The sequence below is a fragment of the Rhinichthys klamathensis genome, unplaced genomic scaffold, assembly GCF_029890125.1.
Source record: "Rhinichthys klamathensis goyatoka isolate OS25496 unplaced genomic scaffold, OSU_Roscu_1.1 h1tg000281l_1, whole genome shotgun sequence".
In the NCBI taxonomy this organism is placed as follows: domain Eukaryota; kingdom Metazoa; phylum Chordata; class Actinopteri; order Cypriniformes; family Leuciscidae; genus Rhinichthys; species Rhinichthys klamathensis.
In genome coordinates this window covers 181,711-204,034 of record NW_026606800.1, presented here as the reverse complement: position 1 = coordinate 204,034, position 22,324 = coordinate 181,711, and the positions used below count along the sequence as shown (strand labels likewise).

Below are 22,324 nucleotides of genomic sequence, written 5' to 3'. Positions count from 1 at the left end.
CATCTGAATATGTACACATATAACTGAAGCTTTACATGCCAGCCAATAAAGTCACGTTCCAGTATTAGTATTGCAATTTCAGACCACCTGCTGTAGCAAACAAGGTACAAAAACTAAATATTATATATATATGATGCATTCTCAACATTAACAAGTTGTACTGTGATATTTACAAAGAACATATTGCCCCCCACCCCCACAAAAAAAGAAATAAACTACGGTTCAAATTATGCTAGTATGCTCACCTGGGCCAAAGGGTGAATCACATGAAAACTGAATCTCATGATTCAGACCAAAATCAGAAACTGACCATTACTGTAATACAGAAAATGGCCATTTTCATTCATTTAATGTGAAAAACCCCCCTCATTCTCATTAATGCAATGAGAAAATTTTTATTATTTAATTTGCATAAGTAATATTGTAAATATTCGTCATTCTGCCTTTAAATTATGCTGATTTGTAATGTAACTGTGTCCATACTGTATTACAGAAATGAGAATGAGAGCTTTGCATACAATATATGAAAATTGAATTGCACCATAGTGCAAAAAATGCTAATGGCCCTTAATTTCTTTTTGAAAAATGCAACTTGTTGTTTTCATTGACTTTTTAAGTGACCTATGACCCAGACATTTCATTATAAGATTCATCCACAAATATACACTTCAAAAGTTTGGGGTTGGTAAGATTTTTTTAAATGTCTCTTATTCTCAACACGGCTTCATTTTTTTAAAATCAAAAACACATCCAGTGATGCAAAGCTGAATTTTCAGCATCATTACTCCAGTCTTCAGTGTCACATGATCCTTCAGAAATCATTCTAATATGATGATTTGCTGCTCAAGAAACATTCTTATCAATGTTGAAAAAGTTGTGCTGATTCATATTTTTGTGGAAACAGTGATGCATTTTTTTTTTCAGGATTCCTACGGTTCGAAAGAACAGCGTTTATTTAAAAAAGTGGATTTATTTTATTACTTTTTTGTCCTTTTTGATTAATTTAATGCTTCCTTGATGAATAAAAGTACTTTCTTTACTCTGACTTTTAAATGGTAGTGTATATTTTACACTGGCATTGGGTTTCAGTTAAAGCCTTTTTCACAACAAATGAAATATTTTAAAAAACAATCACAATCAAGTAGAGAAACTAAAGAGGTCAAGACAAATCAAAAGATCTCCTTGGATAAAAGCTATTGGGCAGCATTTAAATTGTAGGAAGTTTTGGATGTACTGGTTTTGAGTAGCTGTTCCTGCTCAACTGCGGTATCTGCATCAGATCATGTTAACTCCCATCTACTGTTGCCAAATCTCATCAACATTTATTTGCTTAAACTACAGTTAGCTCATCTATGTTGCAGCGCTAACAGTTGCTGTCGCTCACGTCACCTCAAATCGCCAAATCTTTGAAAACGAATGACTTCCAGTGGTTTTGTCGCAGCAAATCGATGTCAGTGTGAATGACCCTCAAGCTCTTTCATGAGAAGAGAAATATACAAGTACTTTAACAAGCGCACAAAACAATATACAGCGTATACTGTGACAAACAATGCTCTATATCACACACTAAACATTATGTGTGTAACGGTACTGAAAATTTTCGATACGAGTCTTTTTACGTTATTTTAACCACTGCACAACTGCATCTTTAATCACATACTTCCCTGCTATATAGTAGGCGAAAAGCAGTATGTGACAAAAGTAGTATGTCCGAATTCACAGTACTCAAAGATTAGGCAAAAAGTAACTTCTTCCGGTGAGATTCTGAAGTGTGCGTATGATGGACACTTTACTGTCCCATGAGGCAACGGGAGAGGATTTGTGAATGATAGTGAAGCGACGTAACTGACGCTGGTAGGTCACATGATGATGACAACATGGCGAATGTAGCACATCCTGATTACACCCATACTACATACTTTATTAGTGCTTGTGAAGTAATTACTTATTCAAAATAAGTACCTACTCAATAGAGTATGCGATTTCGGACGCAGCCGTGTATATCGATATACTTTGATGTTGCGAACACATCTGAAACGTAGGACATAGTGATCTTCTGTGGGAAAAGTTCACAATCCAAGCATATACATCTTATGGTTGCATTCTTATCTGTAAATGTTAGAAAGTCACACCAGTATTTCCATTTTGTATATAAAGGATCATTCTGACAGCAAGCGAGTCTCCTTTAAACTTCACCGACTTTACTAAAGAAGCGCCTAACAGACAATAAAATGCGAGCGCAATAATTAAGTTAAGTATATTTTAAGTAAATACACATTTTGCTAAAATATTTTTCCAAAAGTGGAAGTGCTTCAAATCTCTTCCCCCATTTACAACAGCACCACAAACGGCAGAAAGAAGTGTTTTGCAGCTGGTTGCAGGAGTATTACCAGATATTTATTTAAAGACAGTTTGTTCAGTAAAGCGCACTGTTTAATTAAGAAGAAAAGAAGCGATTTTATATCGTGTTTTTCCCCCTGCTACGGAAAACACACCAAGCCGTGACTTCCAAACGGTACTTACCGATTCATAATTTTTGTGTGACGTTACGCCACAAGCAAAATTGATTTCTAGCAACGGTGTGTGCGCATTTTAGAGACAGTATAATATGCATGTGTAGATCTAGCAGACAGGTCTGTTAGTGGTCACTGCGGCGGCTGTACTCGGGTTAGTGAACGCTAACCGTACGATTAACAGCGCGGTCATGACACTCCTGCACACACACACACACACACACACACACACACACACACACACACACACACACTCGTGTTGGAGTGGTCTGCTGCGGTCACTGCTCATTTCCTGCCCCCCAGCTCTGTTCCCAGGGTTCCTTGGGGCGACCTGTCTGGCCAATTACCTGCTGAGCTGTAATGAGCTGCCAAGAGCCAAACACACACACTCAAGCACACATTCCTACTGTATCCACATGAATTATTTTCTCAATCCTCACATAAATGCAAACACTAATTCGGTCTTCCTCACACACTCAGACTGAGAGACGCACACACACACACACAGCGTGCGGTTCAGGGCCAGAAACAGAACGACTCTTATTCTCCAGTGGTCAGGTTTAATGAAGCCGAGTTGAATTAATGCAGGGAAGCGATATAGAGTGGACGTAGAGAGCTGAGGAGATGTATAGGGAATGACAGAGAGAGACAGGGATAAGCTGAGAGTGATCCTGGCAGAGAGAGAGACGAGCGCAGTGTATAAGCAGAACCGGTGGAACGGCGCGATGCCTCGATCACCTGAAAAACTGACATTATTGACATCTCCGAGACCCCCCACCCGCACACACGTTCTCATACATACATGTATCTAGTCCTGTGAATCTCATGAAACCATATCAAGGTCACATTTCATGCAAAAATCTAAATAAAAAATAAAAAAATAAAAAAATTGTAAATAAAATGAAGCCTGTTTTTAGGACCCGTATGATTTTTTTTGTATTGACAATGTATTGATATATGACAATTAAGCACATTTTGACCCCAAATGCTCATTACTGTAATACATCTGGATCATTTTTTAATTGAATAAGAATAAAAACAATACGTTTATTTTATTTAGCACTTTTTTTGCAAACCCAAACTCGCTTTACAAAGAGACAATACAGATACACTGAGCGTAGATAACATACATAAAATGAACATATCATAAAGTTAGGGATCTTAGAAGCGAAAAGATATGTTTTAAGGTGGGTTTTGGAAACATGTAATGAGGAGAGGTTGCGTATGTGTTAGGGCAGAGATACAAAAGGCCCTTCCAACAACAGACCGGTATCAGATGATCTAAGTGTGCGAACTGAGGCGTATAGGTATGAGTCAGATCAGAAATATACGGAGGGCAAGACCTCGGAGGGCTTTGAATCTGATGAGAAGTATCTTGTAATGAATAGCCAATGTAGTCTGTTCCATAGCCGTGTGGGCAACACACACACACACACACACACACACACACACACGCATGCATGCACACACACCAACAAACACACACACTCTCTCTCACACACACACACACACATATATATATACATATCTTTCAAAATTACAGTAATGAGAATTACATTTTTTGCATCATAGTAATACAAATTTAGAGAGAAAATATCCTTAATGTTCCCAGAAATTAAATAGGCTTCATATTTTAATTACCAAATTCCCAATTCCATAATTTGAAAATGTTTTGCATTTTTGTTTATTTTTATTATTTTGTAATTCCCATTATTCTCATGATGATTGTCATTAGGTTCTAATTATATTCTGTTATTGTTTACGGTATTACAGTCCAAAATACTGTAGTATGATCATTAAAAATATATATTTTTGCATTATGGAAAATGTTTAGCCCTCATGAAAATATTGACCTGAATGGTCCTTAAAATAAGAAAATGATTTTTATTCTCTAAATTTCTTTGTATTTTGGGGTGTGAAACATGAGCTAGACAAGATATCGACAGGTTTCATAAGATTCACCAATGCATCAAATACACACGTCGAGACACATTTACAGAATGATTCAGAACTACTTACATAAATATTGTTCACTATGTGAAATGTCACTCAGACGCTCATCGTGACACTAAAAACACTGAACTCGTGCAAAGGATGATGGGAACGCTCTGACAGACAGCAGGCCATTTAGCATCCAGCTCACCCAGACAACACACACACTCACATCCCCCCCACACCCCCACTGCTACAGTGCCTGGGGGGGTTTCCACGGTGACGGGCCGTGTCAGCGTCAGGCGCTCAAATCTGCCAGTCTGCGCTACGGCCCTGCAATCTGATTGGCCGTTGCATGCTGCTATGGAAACTCAGGCGGAAGGAAGCATGGAAAGGGGGGCGGCCACGCCAAGCGGAGTGTGTGTGTGAATGTGTGTGTTCTGGTCTTTCCTGGACATCCCTGCCCTCAAGGGACCTCTGATGCAGATGTTTATAAAAACCTGAAAACTGGTGAAGTTTAAAAAATGCACGACAGAGACTAAGATCAGCTTGTATGGTCTGTTTATGTCTAAGAGAATCAGCGTCTTATCAACTACTGTAATGCTTCACTCGGCTGAGTAACACCTGCTAGTGACCAGCTTAAACGACCAGTTAAATTACGTTATGTAGGCCTGCTACTTGCAACAACAACCATCTTAACCAGCTTGTGCCAGTAACAGACTAGCACTGCACATCTAAACCAGTTGGGCCATTCTATAAAAAAAAAAATAAAAAAAATAATAATAATAATAATAATAATTAAATAAATAAAAATTGGTTAGGGGCTAATCAAATTAAATTTGAGGAACTTTTCACAGTTTTGTACAATTTAAACAAATGTTTTGTTTAAATATCTTGTGTAGTACTAAATTAAGTAAACATAATAAAAATCCAAATTAAATTATTTTAATTTACTACTAGGTACCAATGGCGCATTAAACAATTTAAACATGTTAAACTTTTACTTAATATATGAAATGCATGGGATGAGTAGCCATAAAAACTCATAACAGAGAATTAGAGATTGAACATTAATCACTGACAAGCCTTTAGTTTTACTCCAAAACACATAAAATAACACTTTATAGCTTAAATTTATAAATTAATTATATTATAATTTAAATTAATTATTAAAATGTATTCTCCTGATCCATTTTACAAATAAACGTAATGAAATTATGTTCACAACTTATGACAAAATGTTCAGAACTTGTGTTGATTTAGCTCATTTTAACAAAGTAAATTAAGCAGTATTATTTGAGTGTCCTGTTATGCTTGTAAACTTTAACTAATGTGAATTCAGGTTGATTGAGACACTTTTTGCCAAAAAAAGTGCCCCAATCATTCTGAATTCACCCCTATAACTTGACTAATATAATTATGTTAACTAAATAAAAGCCATTTTTCACAAAAGGCTCTTACTAGCTGGCGCCCGTTATACATGTCAACCTAATCATTTAGATTTTTTAACCATCTTTAGATGGTATCAAATACTATTGCAAGCTAAATAAACCAACTAACACCAAAAAACATCACAGAATTCATCAAATCCACCGCTAAATACTCACCGATTTTTGCGCTGCTGTTGATTTCCCTCCAAAATGATGTCACTTCCTGTAGGATGACATTACACAGGAACTGGCTTTTGTTTGTTAAAAGGGTTTTACAAGACTGGAAAGAGACAACAGAATGAAACGTGTTATCTTGAGGACAGAAACAACATGAATTAAAACATAAAACATAACTATAAAAAAATATAGGTTTTGCTTGTTTTGATTAAAGAAAGAAACAAGAAGAAACACATACACAATGTAATTTTAGAAATAGTGAAATAATTTTAAATTCATGACTATGTCATCAACATATAATATGATTTATTGTGAAATTGTGATTTTTTATATTTTATCCAGTTTATTAAGACAAAAAATGCACTTAATATAGGAAACTTTCTGTTTTCCACACAGCTAATCGCAGTGTTTATTTGTCAATTTGCAAATTTACGTGGATAACTAGCTATGAATATGATCAGAATAAACAGCAGTATCTGAAAATAACCTTCTTGATTTATACATGAAGGCCTCAGTTATGGAGACTGTGGTTGAGAAGAATCGGTTGAAACTGCCTAACTGAATTTCCTACGTATATTCAATCCAGGGAAAACTGACCCAAGGAAGCTAGAGGGGTCAATTTGTGTCTAAGGGAGTTTGTGTGTGTGTGTGTGTGTGTGTGTGTGTGTGTGTGTGTGTGTGTGTGTGTGTGTGTGTGTGTGTGTGTGTGTGTGTGTGTGTGTGTGTGTGTGTGTGTGTGTGTGAGAGAGAGTGTTTCTGGGCTGTTGCGGACTGGTTAACCCTTAAGTGTTTTGCCCTGAGGACGTCATTAAATGTTCAGCAGCACACCTGGGAGGAGCTGCAGCTAATATGAGTGAGAGACTCTAAATGCTGCCCACACACACACACACACACACACACTTATATATATAACTCTAGTCTGGAAGGAGAGCCATATCCATAATTGATGGTTGCTTTTTATTTGAGGTACCGTGGGACACGGGACTGCAGCCTAATTTGATGAGAAATCGTTTTTTAAGGTTGTTACTTTGGTTTGACACGTCTGCTTTGAGCCGCCTGCCTCCCTCTCAACTCAAACAGCACTCCGCTCTGATGGAGGAATTAAAGATACATGTGAGAATAAATCTTACATGCAGGAGAGAACAGTGCAATACAGCACATAAAGGTGAATGTGTGGGCACATTTTGGTGGATGGGACCAAAAAAAGGCAAACAATTCCTGAAAAAACAGAAAAAGTCAAAGCAAAAGAAAAAACGGAGCTGTGCATCAAGATTTTAAATTCAAACCAGCTATTTATTATTCATATTATTATTTGTGGTCTTGTTAATTAGTTAAAGAAATTATAAATTATGCGTGTGTGCTCATTATGATAATGGCATATGCAGAGCGAGCGTCTGTCGAGGGAGGGTTCAGACCTTGACTCCACAATCGCAGCATCTGAATGTCTGATATCTCACGCTTTATACAGTGCATAAAAATGCCAGCATTACAGGGTTTTATTACATTTCCGGAGGAAAATGGGAGTTGTGCTTGGCCAAACAAAACTGAGCTGTGTTCTGAATGGTTGCTAAGTCACTTAAAGGGATAGTTCACTCAAACATTAACACTCAGGGATCATTTACTTACTCATTTCAAACCTGTATGACTTTCTTTCTTCTTTGGAACATAATGTTTTGAAAAATTTCCCTACGATAGAAATCAAAGGGGGTTGTTTCTCAGAAGAAAGTCTTTATACAGATTTGGAACACATAAAAGTATACGATAACAAAATTTGTCATCTCTTTAAGTCTCGATAACTAAACTTTCACAGTAAAAATGCCCAAAATATACCACATATTAACCGACGCAACAACTTGCTTTTATACATATTGATAAAAAAGAGAAATTTTGCTGCATTCTATAATTTATCTGCTCAGATGGAGAGACGCTATTTTGTTCAGCAACTGTCCAATTTTACAACATTTCTTTCCTCAGTGTTGATAATCATTTTAAAACCATGCCTTGTTTACAAATGAACAAATGACCTACAAAGTAGAAAAATGCTGACAAATTTATTAAAGCACTTAATGATATTCTAGTTTTTACATATGTCTCAGGTCCCTCTATCAATGCGAGTCTATGCAATGTTTCACCTGTTTTATTGTTCACCAGGCAAAAATCACTTAGAAAAGTAAAAGCAAATAATTTAAGAAATCAATTCTGTCTGTTGCATATATACACAAATGGTTCCATTGTGCATTTCTGTAAATGTAAAAGCCATTGTGTTAACACTTCAGGTATACTTTAACATTTAAGGCCTCATTATGCTTCTGCGTCAACTCCACGGCGTAGCTACGCCGTCACTCCTACAGCGTTGTGGCCGTTTTATGGTTCTGCGTCAGGTTGCGTTGCATCGCGGTGCATTTCACCGCCAGAACGCTAGGGGGCTGTGTGCTTCGCAAATCTCTTTGTTTGTTTTGGTTCCGTGCGCCGGTTCCGCTTTCGTTTCCATTACCCTTCAAATTGCGCAAATTGAAATTGCGAATTGAAAATACGCACAATGGAACCACATCCATTTTGTCCATTTCGCTCCATTCCAACTCCCGTTTATCGCAAAAAAGATTTTACGCTCGCATGAGGAAGTTTTTCAGGCAATTCGAAAAAGGAATATTTCGCAAAACTGCAATGGAAACAGGTTTTGCGCATTTACAGTCACCTGACTTAGAAGACGCGGTGTGTTTGGGGTCCGTGTCCGCAAATAATAATAATAATTCTCATCATTATTATAACATTTATTAGGCTATGTAGAAGACGCTTTTATCCAAAAAAGGAACAAAGCAATTCGTCACATCTCATACAGGTTGGACAATAATAATACGGGGCTAAGATTATCACATATAAACACAAGATTAACACAAGATTTTGACGTATATCCAAGTGTTTGTGCGAGTGTGGAGTGTGCATGGCAGGGACGCGCGGGCGCGAACACTTGCATTTCATGGTCTCCGTGAACTGAAGCGCGAGAACTGAAACAAAAGGCTAAAGCTTGAAATGTCCACTTTAAAACGAACAAATTCTAATCGAAAGCTAATACCTTCTGATTCATATTATCCATATGAAAAGTGCATTTCTCTGTAAAGGTGCATCCGGAGATGGAGATATGTTTTTAGCCGACATTGATTTAGAAAACAATATTATTAATAAACAATTAAAATGCCTCGTTATTTTTTCAGACACATTTATTATAGCCTATAACTCACCTATAAATCACCTTTCTGTAGCCTGTGGTATGGTCTTCTCGTTCAGCACTGCGGGAAAAATATAATTTCCAGGTTCTAATTTGGCCTTAGAAAACCAGTAAAATCGAATTGTTTTCCATATTAATTTGTGAATATTTTAAATGTTTAATAAAGGGGCAAAAAATCATAAACAAATATCTTAAAATTCGTCGATATTTTTTTTTTTTTTTTTTGCAGCATTTGGTGTACAGTTCAAATTAAAATTTTGGTGTTCAACTTTGCGTTTTAAAAATACAACAACCGTTCATTTTTCGTTTTGCAATTACGGGTTAAATAAGGGAAAACGAATGGACACAAGTAGGCTACACTGGCCGTTTGGAATTAATACGAGACAGAGTTCTCTTACGAGAGGTTCTCTCGTATTGCGTAAGCTAGCTTACGCTACGGGAAAGATTCATCTTTTCTGAGAAATTGAAGCCAAAAAATTATCCTATAATTTTGTATCCATTGTCAACGCAGTTCAGCTGCAGCAGACCATGAGCGGGCTAGCTAGCAGCTCATTGGTTCGCTCACAGAGAACTGCTTAAGCCTATGAGGAGATGCGAATGAACTCTCGGCCAATGAGAGTCTGACATGCTCTCATTGCGTCAGAGCCCGCCGAAACGGGCGTGGTCAGAGAGTATAAATATTGCCGTCCTGGGCTGTAAACTCTGATTTTCATCTCTTCAGCGAGGCTACACGCATCTGCTGATCCTGAGTGAAGCCGCCGTCGTCGAAAAGGCAACTCTAGCGAACATCTAGGAGACTGAGGAAGCCGGCCGTCTTCGCCACTTTCAGCCGTCCTGCGAGCTAGCGCCATCCGATGGATTTGTATCCTTTTTACAAAAAGCTTCCTGTACATTTTGTATCTAAAAGAGCCGAGCGTCTTTTTCAAGATGTCTCGTAAATCTTCCTGCGGTTCTTGCCGTGCTCCCCCCGAGGATGGAGACCACCACGTCATCTGCGCTCTCTGCCTCGGATTGGAGCACGCCGAGCTCGCCCTCGCCGATGGCGCCTGCGATCTCTGCGAAGACATGCCATTGTCGACCCTGCAGCCTCGACTTCAGGCCACTAAATTTGCTTCCGCGCCGCCTCTGACTTCGCTGCGGAAGAAGAAACGCCGCTCTCAGAGGCCGCCGGAACCCCAGCCAGAAGCGTTCATCCCGCCGGAGCCTGTCGCCTCCCTCTCTCCTTCTCCGCCGCTTCCGGACATTCAGTTGCCGCCGAGTGGCCGCTCTGTCGCCTCCGATGACACCGCGGACATCAAGGAGACATGTTCGCTTCTCGCCTCAGACAGTGAGGAATGGTCCGGTTCTCACGCCTCCTCGGCCCGAGAATCCGCCGGGACCCGCGCTGGAATCGAGGTGGAATTAGTGCGCCTCCTCTCACAGGCCGTCGAACGCCTCGGGCTCGATTGGTCCCCTCCCCCCGAGCAGACCATCAACCGTATGGACGGCAGCTACTTTCGCCAGCGCTCGACTCCCGCCACTAAACGGGCCGCGCCCTTCCTGCCTGAATGGCACGCGGAACTCACGAAGTCCTGGAACGCCCCGCTCTCTGCTAGAACTCGCTCTGACTCTTCCACCCCGCTTCGCGTTGTGGACGGAGCCGCAGAGAAGGGCTATCTCTCCATTCCCCCTGTAGAGGACCTGGTCACCGCACATCTATGCCCGCCCTCCGCGAGATGGCACTCATCACCTGTGCTTCCCTCTAAAGCCTGCAGAGCGACTTCAAGCTTTCACGCCCGCGCTTACTCAGCCGCCGGCCAAGCAGCCTCTGCACTTCACTCCATGTCCGTCCTTCAGATACTACAGGGTGACATACTTCGTAAATGGGACAAGAGCGGAAAAAATCCCCCTCCAGTCGCGGATTTGAGGAGCGCCACGGACATTGCCCTTCGCGCTACAAAATCTGCTGCTCAAGCCCTGGGGAAATGCATGGCCGCCATTTGTGTGTCTGAGAGACATTTGTGGCTCACACTCGCCGACATGGGAGATTCTGAGCGCGCCGCCTTTCTCAACGCCCCGCTCTCTCCATCCGGCCTCTTCGGATCTGCTGTCACGGGTATCGTCGACCGATTTTCCGAAGTGCAGAAAGCCTCCCAGGCCATGAATCTCTTTCTGCCTCGTCGCGCTAGCTCCTCTGCAGGCCGCTCACGTGACCAGCCTCCTGCACGAGCCCCACCCCAGTGCCCAGCTCAGCACAGTCAGACTTCTCAGCGACGCCAGGGCGGCCGCCCTCGTTCTCGCTCTGACATCCGCCACAGACCGCCGCCTCCTCGGGGGCCTCGGCCTAGGATCGCGCTGAAACCTGATCACTCAAAGTCTGCCAAGCACAGCTGAGAAAAAGATGGCGCTCCCCCGCCGCGGCCGGACCGCCGTCAAAGTTACGCCCTCTGTTAGTCCCCGCTCACGCGGCTACTACAGCAGTGTACTCCGCCATTACCAAGCCGGTCCCCCTTCCCGCTTGCATGAGCGCAAACGCCGTTTTCACGGCGACCCAGAGAAATCTCATAAAGAGCATAAAAGCCTCCTGTGTAGAAAATGTGCCCACAACACTGTGTTCACTCATACACAAAAGCACTTCAGTTCCCGTGTCTCACACAGAGTCCACTCTCATAAAGCGGTTCCAACCCGCTCGAGTTCCACGAGCCCGTGTGCGCGTCCCACCTCTGCTCACTCTGTTACACGGCCCATAAACTCCTCTCTGAGTGTAAGTCCCGCTGTCATAAACACTATGAGCGCGCTCACACAGCCCGCTATGTGCAGCGACGGGGACCATGTAGCCATTCACCCCCTAGCGTTACGCTTCAAAGCGTGGGAAGCTATTCCGGGAATTTCCCAGTGGGTGCTAAACACAATAAGGCTAGGCTATCGCTTACAGTTTCACCGCCCCCCTCCACGTTTTCGAGCGCGGCTAGAAACTATTGTGAACCCAGAAGCAGTGACGCTGTTCCATTCAGAGATAGCAAAGCTATTGTGCAAAAGGGCTATAAAGAGAGTTCCTCTGTCTATGAGCGAGTCGGGGTTTCACGGCCGTTATTTTCTGGTTCCCAAGAAAGACGGCGGCCTCAGACCAATCTTAGACCTCAGATTTCTGAACAAAGTTCTCAGGAAGAGACCGTTCAAAATGCTCACTATCAGAAAACTCCTTGCGCATGTGCGCCAGGGGGACTGGTTCATTTCACTAGATCTGAAAGATGCTTACTTTCAGATTCAGATAAATCCCCTTCACAGGCCATTCTTACGTTTCGCCTTCGAAGGCCAGGTTTATCAATACACCGTCCTTCCGTTCGGCCTATCCTTAGCACCCCGTACGTTCACGAAGTGCATGGATGCGGCGCTCGCCCCCCTGCGGAGTCAGGGGCTGCGAATACTGAACTATTTGGACAACTGGCTGATTTTGGCACAATCACAGAGAGAGCTACTGTCTCATCGTACAGTTCTCCTCGACCATCTGAAAGCTTTGGGCCTCTCTGTCAACTGGACAAAGAGCGCACTACAACCCAGTCAGACTATCTCCTTCTTGGGTATAGAGCTAGACTCGGTCACGATGACGGCTCGTCTGTCAACACAGCGGGCGCGCCGTGTTCAGCGTCTCGCCGCATCTTTTCAGATGAACAGACTCACACCTCTGAAAACTTTTCAGAAGGCGTTGGGTTACATGGCCTCAGCCTCCGCGGTGCTCCAGCTGGGGTTACTGCGCATGCTACCACAGGTGCTTCAGAGAATCAGGGAAACACGCCACTCATTGCTCCTCATAGCCCCGCGTTGGGAGGGTCAGACTTGGTTTCCGGAGCTCACTCAGCTGTCACAGACAGCCCCGTGGCCCATTCCAGTCAGAGCAGATCTCCTCTCCCAAGCTTGCGGCACGATCTGGCATCCCCACCCAGAGCGCTGGGCGCTACATGCGTGGGTGTTCAACAACTACCCGTTGAGGGAGTGTTAAACACGATCATGCAGGCTAGAGCGGCTTCTACTAGAAGGCTCTATGCGTCTAAATGGTCTGTGTTCTCTAAATGGTGCACCGACAGATATTTGGACCCACGGTCATGCGAGGTTCCTTCCTTGCTAGTTTTTCTCCAAGAGATGTTGGACAAGGGCAGGTCCCCGTCCACTCTCAAGGTGTATGTGGCAGCCGTCGCAGCGTTCGTTGAACCCCGGCGCGGCCAGTCACTGGGCAAAGATGGCTTGGTCATCCGCTTCCTCAGGGGAGCTAGAAGGATGAACCCCCCACGCCCCCCTTTGGTGCCGATTCGGGACCTTTCCATAGTTCTCGAAGCTATGAAAGCCCCCCCATTCGAACCGCTAAACACCGTGGACCTCAAATACCTTTCGCTCAAAACCGTTTTTCTGCTCGCGCCAGTAAAACGTGTGGGAGACCTTCACGCGCTGTCCATTAGCGCTTCCTGTCTCGAGTTTGGGCCCAATGACTCCTTAGTCGTTCTCAAACCTAGACATGGTTATGTCCCAAAAGCGATTGGTACCCCGTTCAGGGCACAAGTTATTTCCCTATCGGCTCTGCCTGGATCCGATAGCGAATCTGACTCTAATCTCCTGTGTCCGGTCAGGGCCCTGAGATTATACATTACTCGCACTGCTCCGGTCAGACGATCCGAGCAGCTTTTTGTTTCGTTCGGTGGGCGCACCAAAGGGTTGGCCGCCTCGAAACAGACTCTATCCAAATGGATAGTTGATGCCATTGCAGCCGCATACGCATCAAAAGACCTGCCATGCCCTCTGGGCATCAGGGCTCATTCCACTAGAGGCATGGCCTCATCGTTGGCATGGTCCAGCGGAATTTCCATTCATGACCTTTGTGTGGCAGCGGGATGGGCTTCCCCCTCCACCTTTGTCAGATTTTACAATCTGGAAGTTCCCGCCTTGCAGGCTAAACTACTAGCAGTCTAGTATGTTACAGCTCTTCTGGTTGAGCTGCACTATAGGGAGTTATTCACACAGACCGGTTTCGCTCTGTCCCTCTCTATCATGTGCTTATGTACTACACAATCTCCGGCCCGCTCTGCTGGCCTTTGTCACATGTACATATATTTATTCCCACTCATAAGGGTTCCCTGGGGTCTCCCCTGGGACTCATAGTGGATGCTTAGCACGCACGGCGTTGACCAGGTGTTCCCGTAGTGTAAGCTAGCTTACGCAATACGAGAGAATCTCTCGTAAGAGAACGAATCGGTTACCTAACATAACCTCGGTTCTCTCTAGATGAGGGATTGAGCATTGCGTTCCTGGCCGTGCTTGTGCTACTAGCGTTCTCACTTCATTCTATGAAAACCAGAGTTTACAGCCTAGGACGCCAATATTTATACTCTCTGACCACGCCCGTTTCGGCGGGCTCTGACGCAATGAGAGCATGTCAGACTCTCATTGGCCGAGAGTTAATTCGCGTCTCCTCATAGGCTTAAGCAGTTCTCTGTGAGCGAACCAATGAGCTGCTAGCTAGCCCGCTCATGGTCTGCTGCAGCTGAACTGCGTTGACAATGGATACAAAATTATAGGATAATTTTTTGGCTTCAATTTCTCAGAAAAGATTAATCTTTCCCGTAGCGTAAGCTAGCTTACGCAATACTCGTTCCCTCATCTAGAGAGAACCGAGGTTACGTTAGGTAACCGATTCGTTCTTTATTAAATTCATAAAAGAAACAATAATTACAGGAATAGCCTACTGGACTCTAAACCTCAAAGAAATTCCACAATCAAGACCTCGGAGCAGAAATGAGGGAGAATTCCGTGTATTTCCCTGCCATCAATGCTTGGATAACACACCACGTCTCCTTCCATTAATAATAATAATGTCTAGTGCGGTGGCTATAGGCTATAAAGTTAAACCTTCCAACGTCCGTTACCATGATTTTTTGGAATGGCTTATCGCGAGAGGAAAAAAAAGACGTTTTAGTCGCATAACATCGGTTAATGGAAACGCCGTCATTTCGCAATAGTTTTTTATCGACATATAGAAAACATCGCAAAAGTTTTGCGCAAATCTGTAATGGAAACGCACCTAATGGCGACCGAAAGAGAGAGAATGCTGTTGCAGCTGGAGCTAATCGATTTTGAACAACAAATGATTTCATTGCAAATGTTTAATCGCAGAAGAATCAAACGTTCCTCAACTTGATATCGTTGAAACAAACAGTGCAGTGGTCACTTTATAAATGGCACTATAGCGGGAGGGGGAAACCGGAAAAGCTACACTCCCGAAATGATGTATAATCTGACCAATCACAGCCCTTGTGGTCTGAGTCGCCTCGACGCGTAGTTACAATTTTTTGGAGGTGCACGTCGAGCTACGGCGGAGGGGTCGGAGAGGGGTTCGCGGCGACGCAGAGAGGTCTGCAGGGGTATGCCGTCGATTCGACGCAGAAGCATAAAACAGGCTTTAGGAACACATTTTGGAGGTTGTTTAAATCACTTAACCTGATTAGGAGCAACAGATGCTAGTCTAAACAAGTCCCACTAATAACTAAATAATGAGTGCATGTGTATATTGGATGGATTTACTAAAAATCTATTTTTTTCCAATCTATAGTATGTTTGTGCCTGAGGTTTCCTGTAAAGCAAGCAAACATTGTGGTGTAGGGGAGATTTCATAGACAGTCTGACTAAAAACAGGAAGAAAATCAAGTTGTGAATTAAAAAATTGCTTTAGGCCTTTATACAAGAGCTTAGATTTCCTCAGGGACACACTTTACTGTTGGATTGCCCATCAATATTTAAGATGTCTGTAATCGACAGTCAAAAATATGCTTGAAATCAGCCCTGTTGGGATTGAGGAAATCCTGTGTTTATCTCATAAAAACTACCTGCTTCAGATCACAATCCAGCGATGTTCTCAAATAACGCTCTCTCAAGGCTCACAGATGAATCGGTAGATAAACAAGCGTCTCTCGTGCATGTGCGGGGTTAGGATCTGCTCACCTCATGGGTTTACCAGCTCAACCACAACATAACCCAAGCCCCAGAGCTCATCCTGCGGAGAAACATGCATTCATGAGCCACATAACCATATCAACTAACAGATGTCATAGTGTGAATTTCATGTGATCTCTGTAATATCCCAGCTGTTTCTATTACACAGCAATTAAATTCAATAGAGAGCATTTGGAGAGCAGTGTTGGTATTGTTAAAACTATTAACCTTTTTTGGTAATTGAAATAAAGTAGAAATAAAATATAAATAACAGTGAAAAACCTAATTTATACAGTATATCTCACAAAACCTCTCACATTTCAGCAAACATTTTAGTATATCTTCTCAAGGGACAATACTATAGAAATGAAACTTGGATAGATTTTAGAGTAGTCATTGTGCTGCTTGTATAGCAGTATATATTTACTGTCCTCTAAAATTAACTCAACATACAGACATTATTGTCAAAATAGCTGGCAACAAAAGTGAGTACACCCAAAGTGAACATGTCAAAACTGTGTCCAAAGTGTCAATATTTTGTGTGAGCACCATTTTTATCTAGCACTGGCTTAATCTAGGCATGGAGTTCGTTCACCAGAGCTGCACAGGTTGTTGCTGGGATCCTCTTCCACTCCCCCATACTGACATCATGGAGCTGCTGGATGTTAGACACATGGCGCTTCTCCACCTTCTGCTTGAGGACGCCCCACAGGTGCTCAATAGGGTTCAGGTCTGGAGACATACTTAGCCACTCCATCACCTTCACCTTCAGCTTCCTCAGCAAGGCAGTTGTCATCTTGGTGGTGTGTTTGGGGTCGTTATCACGTCGTTCGGCCCAGTTTTTGAAGGGAGGGCATTATGTTCTGCTTCAGAATGTCACAGTACATGTTGGAATCCATGTTTCCTCAATGAAGCGCAGCTCCCCAGTACCAGCAGCACTCATGCAGCCCCAGACCATGATGCTATACCACCACCATGTTGACTGTGGGCAAGACACAATTTTCTTGGTACTCCTCACCAGGGCATCGCCACACATGCTGGACACCATCTGAGCCAAACAAGTTCATCTTAGTCTCATTAGGCCACAGGACCAGTAATTCATGCATTTGGACAGGTTGCTTTCAGCAAACTGATCGCGGGCTTTCTTGTGAGCCAGCTTCAAAAGAGGCTTCCTTCTGGGACGATGGTCATGCAAACCGACTTGTTGCAGTGTGCGGCGTATGGTCTGAGCACTGACAAGCTGACCTTCGGCTTCTGTAACCTCTAAAGCAATGCAGGCACGATCATGCGTCTGTTTTTTGAAGCCAGCTTCTGCACCTGACGCACAGCACGAGGACTCAACTTCTTTGATTGACCCTTGCGGGGCCGGTTACGACTGGAACCCGTCTTGAAAAACCTCTGTATGACCCTGGCCACTGCACTGTAACTCGGTTTCAGGGTGTTACCAATCTTCTTATAGCCTAGGTCAACTTTGTGGAAGGCAACAATTCTAATTCTCAAATCCTTAGAGTTCTTTGCCATTAGGTGCCATGTTGAACATCCAGTGGTCAGTATGAGAGAATTGTATTTTAACTGCTCTACAAGATACACAAATTTGTATGGTCCTGTCAAGCAGACAAAAACATGAATATGATGAATAGGACATGGTTAAACGACATACAGCTATTATCACTAAAGGTGATGATACACAGGGCAACTTTTTGAGCAATGTTGCTGCGCAATCTTGCAGAGCGATTGTTGCTTGGGTACTTTCCCATTGAAATTGGGCAATACATTTCTATCTGGATAATTTAGATCAGTCGTGGGCCCTGTGTCTCATCTGGTTGCCCGTTGATGGCAACATTGCCCAGCAACATTACTCAAAAAGTTGACCTGTGTATCATCACCTTTAGGGTGTACTCACTTTTGTTGCCAGCTATTTTGACAATAATGTCTTGAGTTATTTTCAGAGGACAGTAAAAATATACTGCTATACAAGCAACACATTGACTACTCTAAAATATATCCAAGTTTCATTTCTATAGGATTGTCCCTTGAGAAGATATACTAAAATGTTTGTTGAAATGTGAGGGGTGTACTCACTTTCGTGAGATACTGTATATGGCTTGGCAACTAAAATGACTAAAAATTAAATTAAATTAAAGCTTTATATAGACATAGTTAAAATAATAAAAAGCACATAACAAACTTACTAAAAGCTAAACTATAATTAAAATGTAAAAAAATAAAACCGAAAGCTAATTCAAAACAAGTTTCTCAATGTCACACATTGTGTCTAACAAATTTAGCAAGATAACAACTGTGCAATCAAAAGTCAGACATCTCAACATGAACAAACTTTCGCAAAATTATCTAAGCCTTTAGCTCTGCACTACTATATGTCAACAGTTGATTAATTTGTGACTATTTTCACTCTCTACATAATCATTTTAATGATAATCACTTTGCAAAAGAGCTTAACTATCAGTTTTTACATAATTTTACACATTTGCATGACGAAAACTAAAACCAGATTCCCTGGGAATTGAACCCATGCTCTTGGTGTTGCAAGCATGCTCTACAGTTTGAGCTCCGGTAAAGCTTTGCAAATAGCTATGGCAAGTTTTAAAAAGGGCTCTTCCACATGTTCCAACCAAACTTCTTGTTTTAACAGGACATACATTAACACAGGAAAGAAAAACATGTGCCAAAGTGCATTAAAGGGATAGTTCACCCAAAAATGAAAATTCTGTCATCATTTACTCACCCTCAAATCATACAGGTTTGGAACAACATGAGGGTGCACATTATGACAGAATTGTCATTTTTGGGTGAAATATCCCTTTAACTATCAGTCTTTACATAATTTTAAACATTTGCATGCTGGAAACTAAAACCTGAAACTAGCACATGCATGTTGCTCTATAAATACAGATTTTAAGTTATCATAAGTCACACAAAAAGTCAATATCATGAGCCCTTCACAAGGCCTCACGAAAGATGCTATTTAGCGCCCTGTAAATACATGTGAAGCCTGTGCTAAGGGTGTATAATGATGTTTACAACAGCTGTATTAAAACTGCATGCGCTCACCTGTGTTAGCAGAGGCTAGTCCCTCTTCCCTTAGGCAGGTTATGGTTCTCGCTCACAGAATGGCCTCAGGCCTCGGTTCTAACACACTCATCCAGACATATCTCCGATCCCTTAGTTCAGCTCTCCCTCTACTGTCTGCCGCTCTTCATCTCCCTCTCTCTTGTGCTGTTTTCTTTATAACCAATTATACCTTCCTTTAAAGCTATTACCACTTGTTGTCTCGTCCTTTGACCACAGTGATCCCTTCAGATCAAGTAAATGGTTTTCAGCATGCTGATGGGTGCCGTGATTACTGATAGTTACTTACATTATTCTGTATTGACGTATTTCAATAGTTGGAGTGGAACACACTCTTAAAAAGGTTCCAAAAGGGGGTTTTCATCGATGCCATATAGAAGAACCATTTTTGGTTCCACAAAGAACCTTTCAGTCAACATTTCTTAAAATAACCATTGTTTTCCTAGTGTGAAGAACATCTTAATAATCTGAAGAACGTTTTCCACTTTATGAAAGGTTCTTTATGGAACAATAGATGCCAATATAGAACCTTTATTTTTAAAAGTGCACGTAAAAGGCTTTTTAAAGCCTTTAGTTCACATTAAAGCCATTTGCCTCTATTAGATAATAAGAGTCTTGCTAAGAGACATTCTTATTTTAGACAGCAAACAAATTATACCAAAGCTAACACATATGGATAAAAACTTAACTTATGCACAAAACAGAATTTTATTCTGTATGCACATTATGAAGTGTTTGTTTATATGCAATACATTGCTAAAATGCTGATTGTTTAATATTTGAAGAATATCCAGCTTATGCAATATACTTAACCAGCTTATGCTTATGCAGAATATACAAAGCTTATGAATATGGTGTCTGCTCTCTTGAAGAAGTTTATCACAACACAAATATAACGCTTAAAACAGAATGAAATGACGCGCACTTTCACAGATGTGTTGGGGTGTATGTGTGTCTTTGGAGGAAACATGTACATGACAAGTTTAGAAAAATAAGAGACAGATACTTTTAAAAAACAATCCTTGTTCCACATTTTTCCATTTTATCAGATAAATCATCAAATGCTTGTTGTGCATCTGTTGCAGCCAAATTAATTTTTGAGCTGCTCGCCCCACAGAAACCAATCGCTTTGATCACTATATGCAAGAGTTGTCTGCACAACAAAATAATAAAGAATTTTTAACGTCCAGTTTATTTCACTTTATCCGCTTTTTTATTTGTTTACATTTATTTTATTTTTATTAGTGCTGTCAATCGATTTAAATTCTTAAAGGGATAGTTCATAACTTATAGGTACTTCTAATGTTGTTTCAAGCCTGTTTGCCTTTCTTTCTCCCGTGGAGCACAAAATAAGTTTTGAAAAATGCTTCAATGTTGTTTGGAGCCCACTGAGTCTTAATTTCAAAATATGTTATTTTGAGTTCAACAGAAGAATAAATCATGTTACTGTACAAACATAATGATGTTTTTCCACTTGCACATCAGTTCAGATCAGCTCTGAATCAGTTTGTAGTCACAACACGAAATAGAATGAAAAAATATCAAATTAATATAAACCAAGGTTGTTACAGTTAACTAAAACTCAATTAAATTAAATAAAAAAAACTTAAAACTTAATTTATTTCATCTAATTTCCAAAACAATTTTTCTCATTTTAATTTAGTTTAACTTGATGCACTAAAATAAAAATGAATATAGACATAGAAAACCTACTAAAATGACAAGAAAACACAACAACAAAATTACTAAAACCTTAACTAAAATGAAAATGGAAATAGAAAATATAAAAAATGTCAAAATATTAATAAAAACTATATTAGTATCCAAAATAAGACCGAAATTTAATTAACATTAACATTTAATGTTCTGTTGCCATTATTGTCACTTTTCTAATGCAATAGGGAATATATTATACTCCCTATAATATAGTAATATAGTATTTTTACTGCTTTGGGAATATAGTATGTAAAAACATTTATGCCTACTTGAAATACTCTGACATGTTGAAGCTGTGACAGTATTCAAGCCATAGCAGCGCTTTGAATGCTGTTGCTATCAGTGACATAACCGCTACACAGACCGTGTTGTGTTACGATCATACATGGCTTTAGGGGCGCAAGGCCTGACGGGTCATGATCCCGACGTCGCGCTCGTGGCGATCCGAGACAGAAAAACACACTCACTTCAGACGATAGTCTTGTCTCTTGCCTTGCACTGGCGTATGATGCTAAGGGGCTAATCCACATATTAAAGCTAATTTATGGAGATCCGGTAAGCACTGCCTTTAAACATGCAGTCAAATTAATATTCAAATGTAATTCCTCACCTAAAGAAATAAAACATGCTAATGGCATACTAATTTAGTTGCAGCTGCTGTAGCTCAGAGGCTGATGGTCTGATTTCTCAAGGCCGAGTATTTAACTCCGCAGCCAGAGAGCAAAGAGAGAATTTTTCTTCCTGCAAATGAATTAATAAACAGCAAGTACGTGTTTGTAGAAGCGTCGGTGTCGGTGGATGTAAACGTAGGCTGCTGGATGTATTCGTTTCAGACAGTTTGTTCATTACAACGTACGTCCTCTCGGGCCAGAAAGGGTCACGTTTTAACTTCAACCTCGTCTCACGCAGGGAAACTATTTTTTATGCAAAGCTGATTTTAATTACGACTTATAGATGTGGATGAAAAAAGCAAAAGGCAACGAATGGTTCGGATTGGCTGGGAAGTTGCGCATTAGCCGTCACCACCTGTGGCTGTTTTCAGTAATGGCTTTCCATGCGGTTCCGCGTGCGTGTCTAGGGGAGGATGAATAAAACAAACGAAAATATGAAAATATAGACATTGGTTTGTCATTGTGTGCTGTCCTCCAGGGGTGCAATCTGTATTTGCATATTCATACTTTTGACCGGATACATAAATAATTTCCTTCTCTCCAAAGGTTAGGACTCATTAAATAAAGTCCAGCAACTAGAGAGAATATTTTCTATTATTAATTGTTTTTTGT

General features: G+C 41.4%; 1 long non-coding RNA gene across 3 annotated transcripts in view; it reads right to left on the bottom strand.

Annotated features, from left to right (window-relative positions):
- Positions 1–22,324, bottom strand: part of LOC130103278 (uncharacterized) — a 46,064-nt gene that overhangs the window by 1,629 nt on the left and 22,111 nt on the right. For all 3 annotated transcript variants that reach the window (XR_008809334.1, XR_008809335.1, XR_008809333.1), the window contains 2 exons: positions 16,130–16,296; positions 6,053–6,155 (listed from right to left, as the gene is read on the bottom strand). This is a non-coding gene — a long non-coding RNA (uncharacterized LOC130103278). The remainder of the gene's footprint in view (positions 1–6,052; positions 6,156–16,129; positions 16,297–22,324) is intronic.